The sequence below is a fragment of the Hippopotamus amphibius genome, chromosome 15 (assembly GCF_030028045.1).
Source record: "Hippopotamus amphibius kiboko isolate mHipAmp2 chromosome 15, mHipAmp2.hap2, whole genome shotgun sequence".
Classification (NCBI taxonomy): domain Eukaryota; kingdom Metazoa; phylum Chordata; class Mammalia; order Artiodactyla; family Hippopotamidae; genus Hippopotamus; species Hippopotamus amphibius.
This window is the reverse complement of record NC_080200.1, coordinates 6,762,515-6,770,182: the sequence shown is the minus strand read 5'-3', so window position 1 is coordinate 6,770,182 and position 7,668 is coordinate 6,762,515. Positions and strand designations below refer to the sequence as shown.

The following is a 7,668-nucleotide window of genomic DNA, read 5'->3' as shown; positions in this document are numbered from 1 at the left end:
ATTATTGGGGCTTCCTAGGTGGCACAGTGGTTGAGAATCCGCCTGCCAATGCAGGGGACACGGGTTCGATCCCTGCTCCAGGAAGATCCCACATGCTGCAGAGCAACTAAGCCCATGTGCCACAACTACTGAGCCTGCGCTTTAGAGCCTGTGAGCCATGTACTGCAACTACTGAAGCCCACGCACCTAGAGCCCATGCTCACAACAAGAGAAGTCAGGGCAATGAGGAGTCCGCGCACCACAACAAAGAGTAGCCCCCACTCACCGCAACTAAAAAGAAAGCCCACGCACAGCAAAAAAAGACCCAACACAGCCAATGAAATTAATTAATTAATTAATTTAAAAAAATGTTATTGAAGTGTAGTTGATTTACAATGTTGTGTTAATTTCTGCTGCAAAAAGAAATTTTCTGCAGCACAGCAAAGTGATTCAGTTATATTTTTCACATTCTTTTCCATTGTGGTTTATCACAGGATATTGAATATAGTTCCCTGTGCTGTACAGTAAGACCTTATTGTTATCCATCCTATATATAATAGTTTGCATCTGCTAATCCCAAACTCCCAATACTTCCTTCCCCACCCCCCTCCCCCTTGGCAACCAGAAGTCTGTTCTCTATGTCTGCAAGTCTGTTTCTGTTTCGTAGATATGTTCATTTGTGTCAAATTTTAAATTCCACATATAGGTGATATCATATGGTATTTGTCTTTCCCTTTCTGATTTACTGCGCTTTGTGTGATGAACTCTAGATCCATCTATATTGTTGCAAATGGCATTATTTCATTCTTTTTTTATGGCTGATTATAATATGTATATCATAGTAATATATATATATAGTATATATATATATACACACACCACATCTTCTTTATCATCTGTTGATGGACACGTAGGTTGCTACCATGTCTTGGCTATTGTTTATAGTGCTGCTATGAACATTGGGATGAATGTATCTTTTTGAATTGTGATTTTGTCTGGATATATGCCCAGTAGTGGGATTGCTAGATCATATGGCAACTCTATTTTCAGTTTTTCTAAGGACCCTCCATACTGTTCTCCATAGTGGCTGCACCAATTTACATTCCCACCAACAGTGTAGGAGGGTTCTTTTTTCTCTACACAGCCTCCAGCATTTGTTATTTGTAGACTTCTTGACATGGACATTTTTGAAGGTCATAGGCCAGACATTTTGTAGAATGTCCTGGTCTGGGATGTTGCATTTGTCTGATTTTCCTCATGATTAGATTCAGGTTAAGCATCTTTTGGAAGCAATACCATAGAAGTGATAGTGTGTCCTTCTCTATGCAGCATATCAGGATTTCATTTGTCCATTTGCCCCATTACTGGTTATTTGGTCATTTTAACTATGATCACTGTTTTTTGTTTGTTTGTTTGCTTTGGGGGTTTTGTTTGTTTGTTTTTTTGGCTGTATGGTGTGTGGGATCCCAGTTTCCCGACCAGGGATGGAACCCGAACCCTCTGCAGCAGAAGCAGGGAGTCTCAACCACTGGACCACCAGGGAAGTCCTAACTATGATCACTTGATGAAGGCATTATCTGTCTGTTTCTCCTCTGTGAAGTGACAACTTTTTCCTTTGTCATAAATATGTATTTTATGGGCAGATACAGTGAAGCTACACAAATATCCTGTTTCTCATGTAACTTTCGCTGACTAATTTCAGCATCCATTGACAATTCTTGCCTGACTCAGTTGTCCTGATTGGTTGCTTTTAACAATTGTTTTAAATAAATACTGAATATGCTCAAAAGGCTGCTTTTAACATATGTGTGAATTGGAAAGAGTAACAGTGAAACTCACATCAACGTGAGTTTCAAGCGGGCTCCAAAAGGGATATATCAGGACATGTGAAACCCCAAAGCATTCCTGCCTGGGGATAAATATGAACTGTTCCTAAGTGGGGATGGACATGGGGGGCGGGGCAGGAGGGGAGCAGAGAGACCTGGGATGGTGGGGTCTTTGATTAACTAGATGGGGAGAAGGGATGAATTCCAGAACTACTCAGGTGGTGAAACTAATAGGATATGGACCAGTTAGATTTTTCAGCCTGGGGAGGAGGGTGGAGGGCGAGGCCAGGGACTGGGCAGAAGGAGATGTTGCCCTTGGAGACCCTCAGCTGGAGCTGATGATCCCTCAGGGCTGCGGATGTGAATGTTGAGGGTCAGACACGGCCTCTCTGGGACAGCTGAGCATTCCAGACCGGGGTGGAGGCTGCTCTGGAGTTTCCAAGAGGCCCTCAAACTGGCGAAGGGGCTGAAGTTGGCTCCCAAGAGGTTCACGTGTATCCTGGAGTGGCCGGCAGACTTGCTCTCCTCTCCTCTGGCTCAAGCCTCAGCCTGGGGCAGGGTGGGACAGAGGAGGGTTATATGTTCTACCATCAATGGTCTTAGGAATCCGGAAAAAAGGAATTTATTTAAGAGATCTAATCCTCTTTTGCAACCCAGAACTCATTGTTCAGTATGAGTTTTCATACAGATAAGAAGGACCATGATACCTAAAACAGATTCAAGTGATGGGGGTGTATTGTTAAACATAACAGTTGCTTCCAGGACTATAGAGCTGATAATTTGAAAGCTTAAGATATGAGGGAAATTATCAGCTATATTGATTTAGCACTCTACTTTTGATGTAGACAGAAAACAAAGATGGCCTTTTTTAAAGCTTTTGTCTTGAAAACAGCGTTTGGACTTTAAAAAGGTATTGGCGGGGCTTCCTAGGTGGCGCAGTGGTTAAGAATCCGCCTGCCAATGCAGAGGTCACGGGTTCGATCCCAGCTCCAGGAAGATCCCACATGCCTCGGAGCAACTAAGCCCGTGTGCCCAAAAAAAAAAAAAAAAAAAAGGTATTGGCATAGCCCAACGATCTCTACTGTTCAAGGGTGTGATAGCTTTGGGGTCGATATGATTTGAACATAATGCATTTTTAGAGGGTGTCAAATTTAGAACCAGGCAGATTCATCTCCTGACCCTAAACATGGTCTTAAAGTAAATTGCTTGAGGGACTTCCCTGGTGGTGCAGTGGTTAAGAATCTGCCTGCCAATGCTGGGCATATGGGTTCGATCCCTGCTCCAGGAAGATCCCACATGCCATGAAGCAACTAAGCCCGTGCACCACAACTACTAAGTCTGTGCTCTAGAGCCTGCGAGCCACAACTACTGAAGCCTACGCACCTAGAGCCGGCGCTCCACAACAAGAGAAGCCACCGCAACGAGAAGCCCCGCGCACTGCAACAAAGAGCAGCCCCCGCTTGCTGCAACTAAAGAAAGCCTGTGCTCAGCAATGAAGACCCAAGACAGCCAAAATAAATAAATAAGTAAATAAATAAAAATAAATTGCTTGAGGAAATTGGATCCCAAAGATTACAGGTGGGGAGTTTTGAAGTGTGTCCATATTCCGTTGGGGATCAAAGAAGCCCGACGAAAAGAATTGTGGGCCAACTGACGTGACAACTGTGGACTGAGCAAAGCTTCTTTTTCAAAAGGCTATCTTATCTTGAGGATTGTGACTTTGGAGGAACTAAGGTGCTTGGCAGTGGAAAGAATTGGAACATGAAATTCCTTAAAAATTTATTGACAAATCATTTTGTCTATGTTGCACATAATTTTAAAAAAACCTTTACACGTTGTGGAAAACAAACAACAAACAAACAAACCAAAAAACAAAAGAGAGAGATCAAAGTTAATTGTGTCTTTCCCCTTCACCCACACGATCAAAGTGCCTTCTCCCTGTTACATACTTCCACGCTTGCTAGGGAGGCTGGGATGCTTGTTCTTCCTGTCCACCCTCAGAAATCCTTGATCCTTGGTCCACATGGAGTTCAAATTCACCTTTCCTTCCTTTCATTTATCGAACAAGTATTTATAGAGCACCTTCTGTGTGCCAAGAATTGTCTGAGGCTCTGGGGACCAGGAAGTGAAGAAGACAGACAAAAAAGTTCTTGCTCACGTGAGGCTGGCATTCCAGTGAGGAACAGACAGACATGTATAAGAAGGTAATAAGTGCTAGTGAAAAAAATTAGTGCAGGCTAAGGAGGTGTCTTGAGTAGAGAAAGCGTGGGAAGATGGCCAGGGGAGCCTCATTGTGACATTTGAGCAAAGATCAGAAGAGGTGAGGCGAAAGCTGTGTGGACATTTATGGGAAGAGCGTTCCAGGAAGATGGAGCAGTAGGTGCAAAGGCCCTGAGGCAGAATTATGCCTAATGGAACAGAAGGAGCAAGGAGAGTGAGTGGGAGGAGAGAGGAACAGGAGCAGGTCATCAGGGTACTGTGGGCTACTCTAAGGATTTCAGTTCTTACATCAAATGAGATGGGAACAATGAGAGGGTTTGTACAGAGGAGGGATAATGACTTTGCCCCCAAACTGGTCCCTCCTTCATCTTTCAACCTGGTTATGGTTGCATCCAGGCTGAAGCCCTGACTTTCTCACCTCCCAAGTCTTACCTCCATCTGGTTTCCCTTCCACTTCCAACTCCATCTCCCTCTCTCTCGCTCACATCCCCATTTTTATCTCGTTCAGTGTTTCTAAGAAAGATAGGACACAACAAATGAACACAAATACACAATACCAATAGCATTCCAATATGGTAGTAGCAGCCAGTTAGGAAAAGATAGGAAACAGAGCTTCTGTCTACAAAAGCAGCCATCTTTGGGGCTTCCTTGGTGATGCAGTGGGTAAGACTCCACACTCCCAATGCAGGGGGCCCAAATACTATCCCTGTCAGGGAACTAGATCCCACATGCATGCCGCAACTAAGGAGCCTGCCTGCTGCAACTAAGACCCGGCACAACCAAATAATGAATTCATTTTAAAAAACCTAACCAAGTTTAAAAACAAAAAGAAACAGTTGAATGGATGAAGAAAATGTGGTACAGATATGCAATGGAATATTACTCACCCATTAAAAAAGAATGAAATATTGCCATCTGCAACATGGATGGACATAAAGATTATCATACTAAGTGAAGTAAGCCAGACAGAGAAAGACAAATGTATGATACCACTTCTTTGTGGGATCTAAAAAATAATACAAATGAACATATTTACAAAACAGAAAGACACAGACACAGAAAACAAACTTACGGTTATAAAGGGAAGAGGGGATAAATTAGGAGTATGGGATTAACAGACACACACTACTGCATACAAAATAGAGAAAAAACAAGGACTTACTGTATAGCACAGGGAAGTGTATTTAATGTCTTGCAATAACATGTAATGAAAAAGAATCTGGGGAATTCCATGGCAGTCCAGTGGTTAAGACTCCACGCTTTCACTGCCAAGGGCACGGGTTCAATCCCTGGTCAGAGAACTAAGATCCCACAAGCTTTGTGGTGCGGCCAAAAAAAAAAATCTGGAAAAGAATATATATGTATACACACACACACACATATATACATATATATGTGTATATATGTAAAACAACTATACTTCAATCAAAAAAGAAAAAGAGGAGTTCTCTGGTGGCACAGTGGTTAAGAATCTGCCTGCCAACACAGGGGACACGGGTTCAATCCCTGGTCCAGGAAGATCCCACATGCCACGGAGTAACTAAACCCATGCACCACAACTACTGAGCCTGCGCTCTAGAGCCCGTGCTCTGCAACAAGAGAAGCCACTGCAATGAGAAGCCCGCACACCACAACAAAGAGTAGCCCCTGCTCACCACAACTAGAGAAAGTCTGCACGCAGCAACAAAGACCCAATACAGCCAAAATAAATAAATAAAATTTAAAAAAAAAGAAAAGAAAAAAAGAACCAGCCTAATGTATCATTTTCAGAGGATTATGGGGAATTAATTCACTATTTAGGTAAATGGTCTCTAAAAGGAAAGAATCAAGCACTCCTACATGAACGTGCCACTGGGTAACCAAATGGAACAAAAGGGGAAACATCTGCAAGGGAAGAATTTTAGCTAATAAACAAGGACAAAATGCGAGGAGGAGGACATCGCTATTTTGCAATCACCACCAAGTTAGTCCTCAATGGCCGCTCGCCTCATGCAAGGAGAGACAAGGAGTGTGAGCCCCAACATGAAGGGACCAGCCACACCCACAACCGGGCCAAAGGCATCAAACCTTAGTCTGATCCCACTTCTGGAAACAACTGGCAATTTGCATGGAAGATGATGGACAGGGGACCAGGCCAGTGTGCACCGTGAGGGTGGGATCGGCACCACCCAGACTGTGGGAAACAGCCTGAGTTGTGCAATCGATTTATTGTAAGGGAGGTAAGAGATAGAGGGGGAACCCATGAATTAAAAGAGGCTTAAAAGACATATTATTTTGTTTTTTGAATGGGCCAGACTAAACCACAGTGTCTAGAGATTCAAACTTGCATGATAAACTATTCAGAAATGCCAGGCAGTGATTATTACACAAGTCACAACAGTGGTTACTTTGTGGAGCAAGGAGACACTGTGATTGGGATGGAGCCTGTTAGAGGGGCCTCTGGGGTAGCTGGTGACATGCTCTTTGTTGACCTGGGCTGGAGTTAAAATGATGTTTGCCTTCTAGCTGAGTTTCTCACACTTAGCACTACAAACATTCAGGCCAGATAATTCTTGGTTGTAGGCGGCTGCCCTGTGCATCACAACATCTTTAGCCGTATCCCTGGCCTCCATCCACCACAGACCAAGAACAGCCCTTCTCCCACTCCATCCTGAGAATCAACAATGTTTCCAGTTATTGCTGAATATCTCCCAAGGGGCAAAATCCGCCCTGGTTGAGAACTGCCTCTCAGGAACTCCTTAAGTTATACATTTATTTTATGTGGTTTCTTGGATTTAGCTCTATGTGTATGTGCATTTTATTTATTGTTATTTAATTTTTTCCCCTTGGATCTTTATTAGAGTATAATTGCTTTACAATGCTGTGCCAGTTTCCACTGTACAACAAAATGAATTAGCTGTATTTATACATACAACCCCATATCTCCTCCCTCTTGAGCCTCCCTCCCACCTTTAATTTTTATTTTATATTGGAGCATAGTTGAGTTACAAAGTTGTGTTAATTTCAGGTGTACAGCAAAGTGATTCAGTTATACATATACATATAGCCACTCTTTTTTTCAGATTCTTTTCCCGTATAGATTATTACAGAATATTGAGTAGAGTTCCCTGTACTATACAATAGCTCCTTGTTAATTATCTATTTCATGTATAGTAGTGTGTATATGTTAATCCCAAAGTCCTAATTTATCCCTCTTCCCAACCTCTCCCATTTGGTAACCATAAGTTTGTTTGTGAAGTCTGTGAGTCTGTTTCTGTTTTGTAATGCATTTTATAAAAAAAAAATTTTTTTAACTCCAGTGTACTTTTATGGGGGAAACTCGACAGGATTCTACAATTTACCTGGAAGAAAAAAAAGGATAATGGAAATAGCCCATAAATTTTGCAAAAAAGAGTTTCAGGTATTAAAATATATTCTAAAGCTACCATAGTTAAAAAAGAGTGGGGGACACACAGTTTTTCAAGACAGGAGACTTCTGTGTCCTCCTTTGCCTGGAAAAGCAATAAAGCTATCCTTTTCTACTTCACCCAAAATTCTGTCTCTGAGACTCAATCTGGCACCAGTGCAGAGAGTCCAAGTTTTTGGTATCATTAGGACTCTGTGCTTTCACTGCCGAAGGTGAGGGTTCAATCACTGATCAGGG

General features: G+C 42.5%; 1 pseudogene; it reads left to right on the top strand.

The window, feature by feature from the left end:
* The first annotated feature begins 2,426 nt into the window (after positions 1-2,426).
* LOC130837619 (small nucleolar RNA SNORA40) lies at positions 2,427-2,508 on the top strand (annotated as a pseudogene).
* The last annotated feature ends 5,160 nt before the right edge of the window (positions 2,509-7,668 follow it).